The sequence below is a fragment of the Erpetoichthys calabaricus genome, chromosome 10 (genome assembly GCF_900747795.2).
Source record: "Erpetoichthys calabaricus chromosome 10, fErpCal1.3, whole genome shotgun sequence".
Taxonomy (NCBI): domain Eukaryota; kingdom Metazoa; phylum Chordata; class Cladistia; order Polypteriformes; family Polypteridae; genus Erpetoichthys; species Erpetoichthys calabaricus.
In genome coordinates this window covers 17,636,392-17,652,205 of record NC_041403.2, presented here as the reverse complement: position 1 = coordinate 17,652,205, position 15,814 = coordinate 17,636,392, and the positions used below count along the sequence as shown (strand labels likewise).

Genomic DNA, 15,814 nt, shown 5'->3' with positions numbered 1-15,814 from the left:
CCCGGGTAGAATTGAAGAGTCGCATAGTGTGGTGGAGGAACGATCTCCTCAGTCTGTCAGTGGAGCAGGACGGTGACAGCAGTCTGTCGCTGAAGCTGCTCTTCTGTCTGGAGATGATCCTGTTCAGTGGATGCAGTGGATTCTCCATGATTGACAGGAGTCTGCTCAGCGCCCGTCGCTCTGCCACAGATGTCAAACTGTCCAGCTCCGTGCCTACAATAGAGCCTGCCTTCCTCACCAGTTTGTCCAGGCGTGAGGCGTCCCTCTTCTTTATACTGCCTCCCCAGTACACCACCGTGTAGAAGAGGGTGCTCGCCACAACCGTCTGATAGAACATCTGCAGCATCTTATTGCAGATGTTGAAGGATGCCAGCCTTCTAAGGAAGTATAACCGGCTCTGTCCTCTCTTGCACAGAGCATCAGTATTGTCAGTCCAGTCCAATTTATCATCCAGCTGCACTCCCAGGTATTTATAGGTCTGCACCCTCTGCACACAGTCACCTCTGATGATCACGGGGTCCATGAGGGGTCTGGTCCTCCTAAAATCCACCACCAGCTCCTTGGTTTTGCTGGTGTTCAGTTGTAGGTGGTTTGAGTCACACCATTTAACAAAGTCCTTGATTAGGTTCCTATACTCCTCCTCCTGCCCACTCCTGACGCAGCCCACGATAGCAGTGTCGTCAGAGAACTTCTGCACGTGGCAGGACTCCGAGTTGTATTGGAAGTCTGATGTATATAGGCTGAACAGGACCGGAGAAAGTACAGTCCCCTGCGGCGCTCCTGTGCTGCTGACCACAATGTCAGACCTGCAGTTCCCAAGACGCACATACTGAGGTCTGTCTTTAATATAGTCCACGATCCATGCCACCAGGTATGAATCTACTCCCATCTCTGTCAGCTTGTCCCTAAGTAGCAGAGGTTGGATGGAATTGAAGGCGCTAGAGAAGTCCAGAAACATAATTCTTACTGCACCACTGCCTCTGTCCAAGTGGGAGAGGGATTGGTGTAGCAGGTAGATGATGGCATCCTCCACTCCTACCTTCTCCTGGTATGCGAACTCCAGAGGGTCGAGGGCGTGGTGGACCTGTGGCCTCAGTAGTCTTTAAGTTTGGGTTATATCTGGGGACACCCGAAGCAGGCGAGTTTCCACGTGCAGAACTGAGGAGCGAATGGCTATGCCAGCATCTCTCATGTTTGGTGCTTCCATGGTCTGTATTTGTGTTAAGCTTAGGGTGAGATGAGACCAATCCAATAATGAACCTGGTGAAGTCTACTCATCCCACAATAACACACAAGAACCCAGGACCTGTTTTGGAATCATTAGGTACAAAGCAAAAACCAATCCACCACAGGGCACTGAATCTCCTCAATGCCGGGGTACTCTTATAGTAGATCCACTACTTAATCTAATCTTCTGCATGTGTCTTTGAGACAAAACGGCAGTCTCTGGAGAAATCTCACATGAACACCCAGAGAACGTGCAAACTCCACACAAACAGCAGCCAGGTTGTTAATAACACGCAGGTCCCTGAAGTTGTGAGGCTACAATACTCAAAGCATCTGATTCAAAAAGGGGTTCTTTACAACCAAATCCCTACTGCGTGAAATGAACAGACAATCCTGCAAATGATACCAGAAATTCAAAAATGAGCCGACAATCTGCAAGTGAGGAATGCTGACTGCCCTCAGTCAGACTCAATCAATTTTTCCCTTTAATGAAAGACGTCGGTAGTACATGCATATTGAATGAATCAGTAAGTAAAAGTGACTTCTCAGACCCCTGACTTGTGCACATCAGACATCTCAAAATAAAGAGTGCTGGCCTAGTGGGTAGAAGCTCATCTGCGGCTCTTGTTCCTTATTCCTTGATTTTTGTTGGACATTTCGTAAAGGTTTTCACTTCTTGCTGGTCAGGGGTGGTTTGTTCTCCTTTGTTAAAGGGATTAATAAAGATGGTTTTTGTTTTTTCTTTTTTGTCTCAGGCAGCCCTAATGCTCAAGGGATGTTGCCATTGTTTGCAAGTTCTTCTTTTACTAATATCTCTACCTCTGTGTGGAAGTAACTTGAAAAAAGAGACAAGCAACAAAAGCACAGCTTGACATTTACATTTGCAGCACTGGCAAATTTTACTTCTGCAGTCAGTTCAATGTCAAAGTAAATGGAGCTGAAGGGGAAAGCAAACATGCGTGAATGATGGCAACGTGAAGCGGGCCATTTATGAGCGGCTTTGTCCTGCTGCCCATCACTACCAGGCGGGTGTCAATGTCAAATAAGGAACACGATTCTCACTCCTGTTGCAATGCGCTGTACGGTGCACTGTCTACGCGTTAGATCTCATCCTGCTCAACTTCGAAAATGTAATAGCAGTGTCCTTTCATTCAGCAGAACACTTAATAAAGGGGTTTGTGACAGCCCAGGTACCCATAGCTGGCATCACCCCCTTGAACCGGGGACCATCGACAGTCATGTCCAAGGATGAGCCGGGCAATGAGGACACATAACACATCAAGGTGCTTTTATTAACACAAACAGAGTGTACTGCAGGTTTCTTCTTTCAAATAAAAAATCCATTAAATATTAATCCCAGTGGAGGTTTAAAGCCCATGAGTAAATAATCCAATATTACATTCCTAGTTCTGAATCACAATCTGACTATTTAGGTGGTTACCTACCAGGTAATGCTGGTGGTTGGTCGCCCAGTCGGCAAACATCAGCCACATATATGTTTAAATCGCAAGGTTAAAAAACACATTTGTCAGCCTTGGTGCTTCCTTTCAAACTCAACGTCACCTCTGCTAACCCTTTAAGGTCTCCTCAGCAAGACGAGACGTCCCTGTGACGCTGTGGCTTTGGCTCCACGCTCCCTCTTGCCATTTTGGATCCTGTTGAACTTGCAACCATCAATAACGTTACGGAGATGAGCCGGGTAAATGAGGACACCAGCATCCAGCCAAGGGGTAGATACACAAGTGACATGGTGCTTTTATTAAAGCAGTGTCCAATAGTGCAGTGCAATCTTCTTTAAATAGATAATCCATAAAACGGTGTAAATGTCAAATAGTCCATAAAATGAGGTTAAAATACTTGCAGGAAGTTGTCCTTTAAAACCCCCAAGCCCTGGTGCATCCCTTTAAAACCGACGTCTCTCCGGCTTATCCTGTTTGGATCTTGCAGCACGGAGAGACATCAACCAACAGGTACAGATGCCCTTTGGGCCTGCTAGTGTCCCCGATGCCCATCCCATGGCATTCCACGGGTGCTACCAAGCCTCCAGTTCCTTGACTCTCGCTAGAGTCCTTTTGGAGTACATTGGTGGCTCCTGTTCCTACACTCAGCATGAATGACCCTCAGCCCTCTTGAGCGCCGGCCACATGCTCCTCTTCTGGGACTCACATTCCCGTCTGCCTGCTTCCTTCACTATTGCACCAGCTCTCTCTCGCTCCTGGCCTTTTCTCCATCTATTAACCTCCATGTCTCTCTTTCATTTTCCTTTTCTTTTTTCCCCTCCCGTACAGGCTCCTTTTATCCTGGCTGTTTAATTGGGTGCAGGTGCGAGGGGTCATTCCCTCCATGCCTGCCTGCTGCCTGCCTCTGCACATGTATGCGGTGTGGTCAGCCAGCTCCTCAATTACCCGCGGAGCTAAACGCACTCATGACCCACCCGCACCCAACTGGCACCTGCACTTTTTTGGGGTGCGATTATTTATTTAAAATTTACCTGATGCCACGGACCATCTTTCACAGTCCCCCGGCAAGTACAGTACTTTCTAATTTCCCTGTGACCCCAGCCACCTGAGCCAGTCACCACTGTGGCACCCCAAGCCCCAAGCTCATAAATAAATTACCCAGTATATATGCTAAAATTCTAAGGGTAAAACACAGCCAGGACCTGTTAGATCTGTCTAATTGACTGGCACCAGTTCACCACGGGGACGGCCTCACCATCGCCACCATCCCTTGGTGTTTAGCTGGGAACCCCAGGAGACCTGCTTCCTCCTCGCACCGCCTTCCCATGCCATTTGGCGGGAGTCACTGCTAGTGAAAAGCCCTGCAATAATCACAGTAAAGCTTCATTAAGCAGAGTGTAGCTGAATCCATTCTTTTTTGCTTTCTTTTTCAGCAATAGATAATGGTAATAAAAGTAAAGGAAAGTAAATTGTGTTTTCCATAATAATAAAACATATTTTATGGTCTTGTCAATTAACTACTGCAAGAACAGAACTGCAGAAATGACTACAAAAAAAGCTTTAAGCAGAAGTCCACTTTTGTTTCCACTTCATGTCACTTTTCATTCCAGCACACACTCTTATCTGTTACACATCCACTGATCTGCGCTGGAGCAGACTAAGGTTACGTGGCACACTTGGGACTCCGGGCCTTAGGTGACAGCAGTGCTTCTGTGTTACGCAGCTACACATAATTCATCCCTGTCATTGGACAGTAAACACGGTGCTTAGTGAATGAAGCAGATAATTTACTGGTATGTTACGCTGATGCCGTCATACCGTTATCGTTACCGCATTATCAGAGGCCTAGCTAGGAATTAATCTCGGTTTGGGAATGAGAAAGTACACCAATCAAAATTCTGTTTAGCATCAATGAGTTGGAGCTGTCATAAAATATATTTTAGGGGTGGGGCTTAAACCTGAAATCCAACCAATATGCTTCATACATGAACTGTCATAAAATACTATATACATACACATATAAATATATATTTTTTTAGGGGGGCTTAAAATCCAAAATCCACTCACCTGACTATATCTATGTAAACTGTCATTAAATACTTTCTATGTATTTGGGGGGCTTTGAAACCAAAATCTATCCACTTGGTTATGCCTAAGCTTCATATGTGGCTGTCATAAAATACGGTATGTGTATTGGGGGTGGGGGCTTAAAATCCAAAATGCATCCACTTGCCTACACCTATGCTTCACACACGAGTTGCCATAAAATATATTTATGGGGGGCTTCAAACCTGAAATCCACTCACCTGACTATATCTATGCTTCATATGTGAGCTGCCATGAAATACTATATATATATATATATATATATATATATATATATATATATATATATATATATATATTGGGGGGCTTAAAATCCAAAATCCAGTCACCTGATTATACCTATGTAAACTGTCATAAAATACTTTTATGTATTTGGGGGGCTTTGAAACCAAAATCTATCCACTTGGTTAGATAGATAGATAGATAGATAGATAGATAGATAGATAGATAGATAGATAGATAGATAGATAGTTTGGAAAGGCACTATATGATTGATAGATAAGAAAGGCACTATATAATAGATAGATAGATAGATAGATAGATAGATAGATAGATAGATAGATAGATAGATAGATAGATAGATAGATAGATAGATAGATAGATAGATAGATTGGAAAGGCACTATATGATTGATAGATAAGAAAGGCACTATATAATAGATAGATAGATAGATAGATAGATAGATAGATAGATAGATAGATAGATAGATAGATAGATAGATTGGAAAGGCACTATATGATTGATAGATAAGAAAGGCACTATATAATAGATAGATAGATAGATAGATAGATAGATAGATAGATAGATAGATAGATAGATAGATAGATAGATAGATAGATAGATACTTTATTAATCCCAAGGGGAAATTCACATACTCCAGCAGCACCTTACTGATACAAAAAAACAATATTAAATTAAAGAGTGATAACAATGCAGGTATACAGACAGACAATAACTTTGAATAATGTAAACGTTTACCCCTCCGGGTGGAATTGAAGAGTCGCATAGTGTGATGGATGAACGATCTCCTCAGTCTGTCAGTGGAGCAGGACGGTGACAGCAGTCTGTCGCTGAAGCTGCTCCTCTGTCTGGAGATGATCCTGTGGTTATGCCTAAGCTTCATATGTGGCTGTCATAAAATACTGTATGTGTATTGGGGGGGGGGCTTAAAATCTAAAATGCATCCACTTGCCTACACATATGCTTCATACATGAGTTGCCATAAAATATATGCATGGGGGGCTTCCAACTGGAAATCCACCCACCTGATTTTACCTATGCTTTATATGTGAGCCATCATAAAATACCGTAGATGTATTTGGGGCTTCAGACCTGAAATCCCCCCACTTGGCTATGCCCGTGCTTCATATGTGCACAGCCCTTTGCTTCTTGACTTCAACATACAAGGAATTGTTTTTCACATCCTGCTACGCTGTCATGTCCGTTTATTCCTTTTTAATGAGCAATTAACAAATTTCACACACAGCATAGGTTAAGAAAATACGTGGAAAACATACTGTAAGTGTGAAGTGAGTGATGGTTTATCTGGCTTAATGATATTTCTTCATACCTAAAATTTCAGGTTTAGTTAAAGTTCATCCCCAGGCTGATTCTCATTCCTTTATTTTTTTTTACCGCACAACATAATATCATTTCTTTAGTTGATATCTTAATATTACAATTTAGGAAACGGAATAAATGACAATACTACTGAAGAAGCAAAATAAAGAAAATGAATGATATGTCTGAAAACACAAAATATATGATATTAGGACTAAAGATCTAGAAGAATGAAATAGTAATATATTTAAATACACATAATAAATGCTAATATCAAATAAGATACAGTGATAAAAAAAAACAATTATATATCTGGAAATACCATTTAAAAGATAATGTGACTGACCATACAGAATAATAAGTGGTGTGTCAGAAAACACATAAACTATAATGTTATTTCAGCTACATAATAATGAAATAAAGTATTTGAAGTACAACTTAAATGAACAATTAAAATACAAGGTGAAGAAATGAGAATACATCTAAAAAGTATAAATAAAATCACAATATGAATGAAGATGGAGAAGAATGAAATGGTGAAACACACGACAATAATATCACTTGAGATTCAGGAAAATTAAATAATAATATGACCATAGACAAAAAATAAATGACAAAGTGAGTAAAGGTAGAGAATAATGAAATGTTGATATGCCTAAAGAAAGAAAACTAATAATAATAGGATGAAATAATAATGATACAATAGTACAAGACACATGATTAACAAAATGACGATATGATTGAAAATTCCAAATAATAAAATATTTCACCCTTACAAACACATTATAGTTACACTAAAACACAAAGTATGACTTCATATGAACAAACATATGACTTATTTATTAGGAATTTTTTGACTTGTTATATTATTATTCTGAGTCTTTGTCCAGTCATCATTTGATTGTAATTTCAGTGGCATTAAGGTTTCATTATTCTGCATATTAATAAATATTATTATTTTGTATGTTGTTGTTGTATATAGGTATATTACTAATATATTATTCTAGAGCTTCAGTCATACTATCCCTTAATTTCTAGGTTTGGACATATTATCGTTGCATTATTCTGTATCTGTCCAATCATCATTTAATTTGCATTTTCAGATGTTACTGTTTCATTTTTCTGTGTGTTAATTCATGTTATCATTTATTTTGTCAGTTTATATATATTACCAATATATTATTCTAGATCTTAAGTCATATTATTATTTAATGTGTTTGTTTAGACATATTATTTCATTATTCTGTAGCTTTAGTCATATTATAAATTATTTTACAGTATGTGTATGCACTCTTAAAAATAACAATTCTCTACTGGCACTTTATGAAACTTTACTGGGTGATGTGGTTCCTTGTTGAACCTTTGCTTCACATTTCATTCTTGAAGGTGTCTCTGCATATGAAATTGGTCCTTTGTGCTTTGAAAAACTTCATAATATGAAGAAGAAACCTAAAATCTTTAATATATGGTATGCAACCTAGCAGGACACTAGCAGCTTAAGAAAACCGGGACTTCATTGTATGCAGTGAGAGCTCTTTTAAAATTATGACCCATTGGTTTTCACAAATCTCTTGCCATGGTTATTTGCTGCATGAAGTCTTTTACAAATCTAAATAAATAAAAGGCTCTTTCTGGAACCTTCATGTGGATGGGCCTTTTAGGAACTAAAGTGGTTCCCCTATGGCATCATTTTGAGGAACCACTTGGGAACCTTAATTTTTAAGAGTGTAGGAGGAGGTTGGGAGCATGGGCTGGCATTAAATACTAATTAAATTTTAGTTGAAGTTAACGGAATGCTCCCCTTCATTCTCTGCCAGCTTTTAATCGTTTCCCATGTTCTTCAGGGCATCTTCTTCCATGTTGGCAGGTGAATGTCATTAACTTGTTTATCATTTTAAAAGAGAAACATTTCTCAACTCTGGCCAACAGTCCTGGAGGACCTAAAAGCAGCTGCCAGGAATACCCTGCTTTAGTGACAATCATTGGTGAACATGGAAGTAGATGTGCAAGAGAACTTCAGAAAAGATTGAAATGTCCATTTACAATTACAATTATTCACTTAGCAGATGCACATTTATGCAGAGAATGGAGGGGAGCATTCCCACAATTTCTGTTAAGAGTTTATTTTGCATCCATGAGGACTGTGCATCATATTTTTTTCATTATGATACACTCACATATGTCATTATTTAGCATCACGTATTCTGCATATGGCTTTTTATAATTTAGTTTTTTCTTTTCTTTTCCTGAATTGAGCATTAATACCATTGTGCCCTTTATGGCCTGCCATTCCATCATTAAATTAGGATAAGTGCTGCTGGTCTATAAATTTGTTGATGCTCTTACTGTAATCCATTCTTCACTGTAACAATGTTAATGTTTAAAATGATAAGCACAATTTATCTTCTTTATATAAAGTAATCCAGCGCTACAAAAAACCTGCTTTCTTTAACATGATTTCAGCAAAATCAAACAAGGAAACAATCCGTTAGACAAAAGGCATATAATAAAATGGAAAGAAAATGATTACAGTTTGATTTGCAAAAAGAGAAATTATTGGGAAAATACGCCTAGAGAAGAGTTATTATTCACAAGTGTTTTTTCGGTTTAACTTTAGTGTTAATTGAAGTACTGTTTTTTTCTGTAAAACATATCCAGTGAGAATTTTCTACATTACTTCGTATTATGTATATATATTCGGTTGATTCAAAACAAATAAAGTCCGACCGTTTTTTTCAATGCTAATTCATCTCTTTAAATTGTACATTTTGTAAAAGTGAAATTTGAATCTCCACTTTTATCATTTTAGCTCAATCCTAAATCGCCCTTCGTAATGCAGTATAAAATCAGACAGGGGCATCACTGTCGATATTATGTTGAAATATTAAAAAAATAAAGGTTAAAAGTGTTTAGAGTCAGGGCGTGGGGGAAAATCTCAAGAAAACGTTAAAATAATGAAATGATTATCCTTCCAGGGACTGCATTAAGAGGAGAAAAGAAGGCGAATGACGAGTAGAACGAACTGTAAAGGCAGCACCTGAAGGGTTAACGTCATTTACACTGCTCCACTCTGATTGGCTGATGAGCTTTTACTCATCTGCTTTCGTGAAGTGTTTCGGGAATTTCTCAACGGAGACCGGAAGGGTCAGAGACTGAACGGCGGAGCGAAAGTAAACAGTGTTGGGGATTTAGCAGGGAAGCATACGAACCTTGACGGCTTACTTTTTTTTGTTAACTTTTTCCTTCTAAACACGAGTGTTTTTTTCACAAGTTCATGAAAAAGAAGCGAGGACGCTGCCCCACCGCTGCCGTGTTCGAGACTCCTCGGTTCATGGACACCAATATACGGAAGTAGCTCCCTCGGCGGTGGCGAACACTTTATTCGTGCCAGCCGGTGAAGTTGGATGTTAAGCGTGAAGTTTCTGGTATATCGACGAGAACGAGGTAAGCCTAGCGCCCGAGGCCGCGAAGAGTTAAAATTATGGGGTCGAGGGTTCAGTAATGCCGAGACGATAGTGATTGCGACAGAAGTGGACGACTCCGACAGTCCGGTAGCTGGTCCCGTTCCGTAACTTTCGTAGAAGTGGTACGAGCGACGAAAAGTTAGCGATTGTCTACGACGCGACGTTTCGAAAAGAGTGACGAAGTTGAAGGGAACGCATATTCGGAAGAAGTCGTGGCCAGTCCGTGAGAAATTGCACGCACCCGTTTGTTACTTTTTTTTAGAAACCACATTCAGTGGATTATTAATTCAAAAATGACCCCCTTTGATAAGTCCCGTCCATTTTGGAACCCACTTTACCCAGTTTGGTCTTTTGCACGAAAGTCCTCAAACGAAATGAGCTCGCGGCGGCTCGTCATTTTTGTACACACTACGAGTATATGCGTGCGTTTCAGTTACATGTTTCGTTTTTATTAAAATTGATGCTTAAAAAAAAAAAAAAGACTCACCCATTTTCTTGCACATGCTTGATTATGATGTAAATCAAATATTTGAGCTCCTATAATATAATTTGTGAACAGTCTTGTTAGAAGAATGTGTGCTTTATTAAAAACGGACAACACAAGCAAAACGTACGTCATCTCTGGACTCAGCGGCACTAATACCTTAAAGTAAGTTTAGGGAAAAGCGCAAGTGTAAACTACTTAAAAATGATACATTCTTGCCTTATTTAGATGGTACGTTCGTATTGTTAGCCCCCAGAGATGCGGGGATAACCAGTTAGTCATATACCGTAAAACGGGAATTTCTTAGAGTAACAAGTATGCATACAGCGAGAAGATGGTTTGTTGAAATACCACCAGCGTTTTTTGTTCAACAAAGGGACTGATGCGAAACTATTCATATACAAACGTATGTGTGTATATATATATATTTCAGGTTTATTATGTGTATTAATTCAGTTTTAAGGTATTTAAGTTATGCAGTGTTTTATATGTATGCCAAGTTGTATGAATATGGTTGTAAATGGTACATTTAATATATAAAAGTACGTGTATAATTTACAGATATATTTATTATACCCGCTGCATTTATGTGTATGTATAATGCTATGTATGTATACTGTATGGAGATTTTATATGTATGTAGAGAGATATAAATTGTGTGTTTAATAAAACAATCGGTTGCCTTAATGGTGAAGGTCACAAATTCATGAGATAGATGTGTTGAATGTTTCTGTGACATTTTTAGTTGAATACTGATTATTCTTGATTCTCGCATAACTTAAAAGCCTTCCAGATGTGTAGTAAAATATGTATGAATTATTATTATTATGCATGTGTAAGAATCCAAGCACACGTTGGTGATTCTGATGTGTCCCCCAGTGGCATCTGTCACCAACTTGTACTTGTTTTGAATTCCGTTGGTTTGATCATCCTATTTTATGTCATTAACTCTTGATGTAACAACTTTTTGTAACCATCTGTGCATTTATAGTGACTGTAGAGGTATTGAAGTTTTTCAGTCTGCCATCATTTTTTGTATAAAACTGATGCATTCCAGTGTTTTAAGTAGGTGCAAATGAATAATGGTTTCCTCTTGTTTGTCAAATTTCTTATGTTGTTAAGTTCTAGAAGATATCTGAAGTTCACTTTGCACATCTTAAAGTTGCACATATTCCTTTGTTTGGTTAGCAGTTGTGGCGACAAATTCGAATTCATACTTTGAATGGTGACAAGCTGCTTGTTAAATTTTTATAGGCAAGATTTGTAAATCTTTAGTTACCTTTTTAACCACAAGGTAACAAGATAAGGGTATTACATGCAAATGCTTTTTGTAATGGTGGTTCACCATGAAAGACACTGTATAAAAGAAAGATTGATTGATAAAAAACAGGAAATATTTAGCAAGGTTTGGTTAGCCATGAATATTTTTTTAAGAGGGAAAAATAAAAGTTGCCTTTAAACTGATGATTAAACTAGTTGATATTGTGAAACCTATTAGCCAAAACATTGGCTATTTTAGTTTTTCATGAGAGGTTTCAAAAATATTTTAAATGTGTTTGAAAATGGTCAAAAACTTTAGGGAAATGTTTAATAAAATGTACTATTTGCAATGTGTGTTTTGTATGTTCTAAAATATCCTGATTCCGTTTTCAAGCGTGGGACTGTTTTTCTTAAAGTAGAACTGTATACATTCTGTTTCCTGAATTTAGTTTCAGCACATTTGTCAGTGTTCAGAGTGGAAAGTTCATATGTCATTAATCTTTAGAAAACTGTTTTAGAGATTTTTTTTGTTTGATATCTGTTGCATAGAATAAATGTCTTTACAGAATTTTCCCCAGCTAAGTGTTATGAATTTTTTTTTGTGGTATTTACATTTCTGTTGCTTTTGACTGGGTAATTTAATGAAGTAGACTGATGCGCGTTTATGTGCACGTACTGCCAAATGGCTGTTTAGCCTGGAGCATGCCATAGTGTTAATATCATGATTTACATAGTCGCGTAAAAAAGGAAATAAAATACAGTGCTGCCAGTCACACAGAAGTGTAGCGTATGCTTCTGTGTTTGTACTTTGTGCGTATAGGCAGTGTACAAATTCACGGCAGAGGGATTCTGATTTTTGCATTAATTTTGCACATTTTGTATTATCATTGTTTTAGGCTAACTTGTGTTGCTTTCTGTGGTATTCTATTTGCTGTATAAAGTACCTTGTAATATTGCACTCTGTGAAAGGCTTTATATAAATAAGATTTGATTCTCAAATATAGTGATTTTTTTTTTTTTTTTAATAAAGAAAATATCGTCGTCTTTATTTTGCTCCATAAATGTGTATTTTCACAGTGTGAATTTGTTTGTCTCTCATTTCATGCCGTACCTCTTCATAGTTTACCTTTGTGACTAAGTCTTTGAACTTTGTGCTGTGTGTTTTAAGTTTTTTTCTAATTTTTGTTTTGCCTTTTGGTATTGATTTGAAGTCTTCACTTTTTGTGGTCGATACGGCACTATGAGCCTTTCAGGTATAGACCTTAGTTGTTTTGTCTTCCTCAGGAACATTTTAAATTGATCAGCATCCATCTTAAAATGGCCTTGAGTGCATAAAATACTTTTGTGCTTGTCATAAGCACTTGTTTAATTCAGAAATGAATCCAGGTACTCACAGGTTTGAAATAATCCACACGCATTACTTAGGAGTTTAAGAAAGCTACTTGCATTCAGTGCTTCTTACCCTGTACAACCTGTTCACGTCCTTGTGGCAAATTTAAAGAAATAAACTGATTGGTAGAAAGCCAAAAGCGAGCTTCATGTTACAAGGAGGGGAAAAAGTGTAATGTTGGTAATTCACATGCAAGCAAAAGGTGAACTGAGGTGAATTTGTAAGTTTCATCTGTGGCTGGTTCATAATGAAATCCAAATGTCAAACTAAAAAGTTGAAAGCAACTTAAATTGACAAAAGTATGAAGAACTGAGGTAGTTTAAAAAAAAAACCAAAAAAAAAAAAAACAAAGTTAATTGTACAGGTAATTGATATGGTAACAAATTGTTTAGTAAACAGATACATTTTAATGCAGTTTTTCTTTCAGAAAAACGGCAAAAAATGTTATTGCAATATCTAGACAATGGTAAATTGCATTAAATCTGACACACCTGAAAAAGATTTAGTGGGGCAGATAATGGACTAATAGATTATTATAATGTCTGTATATGTGTTTTTGATTTTGCTCAGCATCTCATGAAAAAGCAAAACATTTAGAATTATACTGTTTTGGCACTGTTGTGCATGTTTTTATATGTTCATTACAAAATAAACTGCTAATCCATTTGCTTATTTTTCTGATTTCAGAAATGAGGATTGTTAAACTCTTTATTTTTAATTTAAAAATATCTGCCCACTCCTGCTACAGTGGCTGCAGGCTTTTGTTCCAACCAATTTCATTATTTTATGGCAGTGTTGTTATTGAACTTTTCGTTTAATCTAAAGACTCTCTCCTTCTCTCAGTCTGCAGTTTCATAATTGATAGCAAGTCGACTTTTACTTCTCTTTGAAATTTACAAATACTTTCTGCTGCCTTGACTTTTATGGCACAGGAGCCTCAACATTTTTGTTTATTTTTTGCTCCATTTTGGGTCAATTTCTTGTGAAGAATTTATATTTCTTTATTTTTGGGGGTAATCAGAAAGTCATTCATCATGAATGTGCAAATAGCAGCTGCCACATAGATAATTTGTTGCAATTTTCACCAAAATGTGTGTTCATTATTTAATGGATACATTTAATAAAATACTTTAAGGGATTAATGGATTCAAATCCTATTCATTCCACATCTTCTATTTCTCAACCAGAAAAGTAAAATATGGACTGGATAGAATTTTTGCCAACAAAAAATACAAACAATGGAATCTCTAAACAAAAATATGATATTCCATGATCTGGTTTCTAAGTAGTTGGAACAAAAGCCTGCATCCAGTGCAGCCCTCCAGGGCTGATGAAGCACAACCTTGCTGTCAGCGCTCTGATCTCTACATCCTCTTTTAGTTATCTAGTGTCGCTGAATTAAATTTAAAACACTTGTGTTGCATTTTAATGACAAGTTTTTGTGTTTTTTAGCTTATTATTACAGTTTACAAACCACAAACTTTTTTTAGGTTTCAGTTACTAATCTTTTTTTATTATCAATATATATGCTGTGTTTTCTCCACTAGTTTAATTTCAGGGTACTGTAACAGTCTTGAGTGTTACCGCTTGGTCTGTTTTGAGACGTCCCAGTGGCTTTTGGCAAGATTTGATGTAACAATTCACTGCTGCCTCCTCCATTCTGCTTTTTCCATTTTGACTGTTTCAGGCAGTTTTTGGCTGCTTTCTGTAACCCACTTTCTCTTCCTAACTTTCTTTCTTGTTATTTCTTACTTTGATTAAAAGAAAGAACACATGCTTAGTCTCTGTTATATAGTTAAAAACCCCATATTACATGGAGCTGTTATAAATCTTGGTGGCACAGTGTTAACTCTGCTGCTTCACAATAAGGAAGACTGTGTTTCAGGTGCTGTCTGTGTGGAGATTGCATGTTCTTGAGTTCTCATGACTGTATGGGTTTCCTGAGGGTGCTCCAGTTTCCTCCCACAATCCAAAGACATGCAGGTTAGGTAAATTGGCATTGCTCATTTGGCCTGTTTATATTTGTGTTCACCCTGTGATGGACTGGAGTTCTGTCCAGGTGGTGTTCCTGCCTCACACCCAATGATTGCTACGTTAGGCTGCAGCTTCCTGCCCTGGATAACAATATGGATGGATTGATAGATGTTATAAACCTTGAATAAAGATTGCTCTTCAGGCGTTCTGTTACATATGTACAGTAAATATCTAATGGAAACAGCTATGCAGTAAATATTACCAAAAAAAAAATAATACAAATAGCCAGTTTGTTTTGTATCCCAAATATTTTCAAACCTCTCTACTACAACCCAAAGCCAAAGGTTTCCTGAAAATTCTATCACATGGATTTTCTAGTATTGCTTTCATTATTTTCTAGGTGGCTGGTTTTGCTGTTTAATAAACAATTTGCTTACCTTATTGAAGAGCTCTTGTATGTCATTCTTGTGTGACTGATTGTTAATTGGTCATTAAGTGTGTATTTTAAAATATCGATAATGTACTAGGGGGCTCCGCCCCCTGCTTCCTTCGCTCGCACACCCCTGGGTTTGGTTTACCAGATATACAATTTAAAGAGATTATTTTCATGGGAATTGTTACATGTGCATTATTTTCACTTTTACTTTAAAATTGTTGTAAAAACAATACTTGTCCTTTAGTTCCAGCCCCGGGCGTGGTTAAATCTTTTTCGCAGGATGTACAGTGCATCCGGAAATTATGCACAACTGAGAAATCCCATGTACATAAGTATTCACAGCCTTTGCTCAATACTTTGTCGATGCACCTTTGGCAGCAATTACAGCCTCAAGTCTTTTTGAATATGACGCCACAAGCTTGGCACACTTATCCTTGGCCAGTTTCGCCCATT

General features: G+C 37.8%; 1 protein-coding gene across 1 annotated transcript in view; it reads left to right on the top strand.

The window, feature by feature from the left end:
* The first annotated feature begins 9,468 nt into the window (after positions 1–9,468).
* The window catches only part of jak1 (Janus kinase 1), a 126,662-nt gene continuing 120,316 nt past the window's right edge, over positions 9,469–15,814 (top strand). Inside the window, exon 1 of the mRNA XM_028810955.2 lies at positions 9,469–9,797. The gene's annotated coding sequence lies outside the window, so the exon portion shown is untranslated. The remainder of the gene's footprint in view (positions 9,798–15,814) is intronic.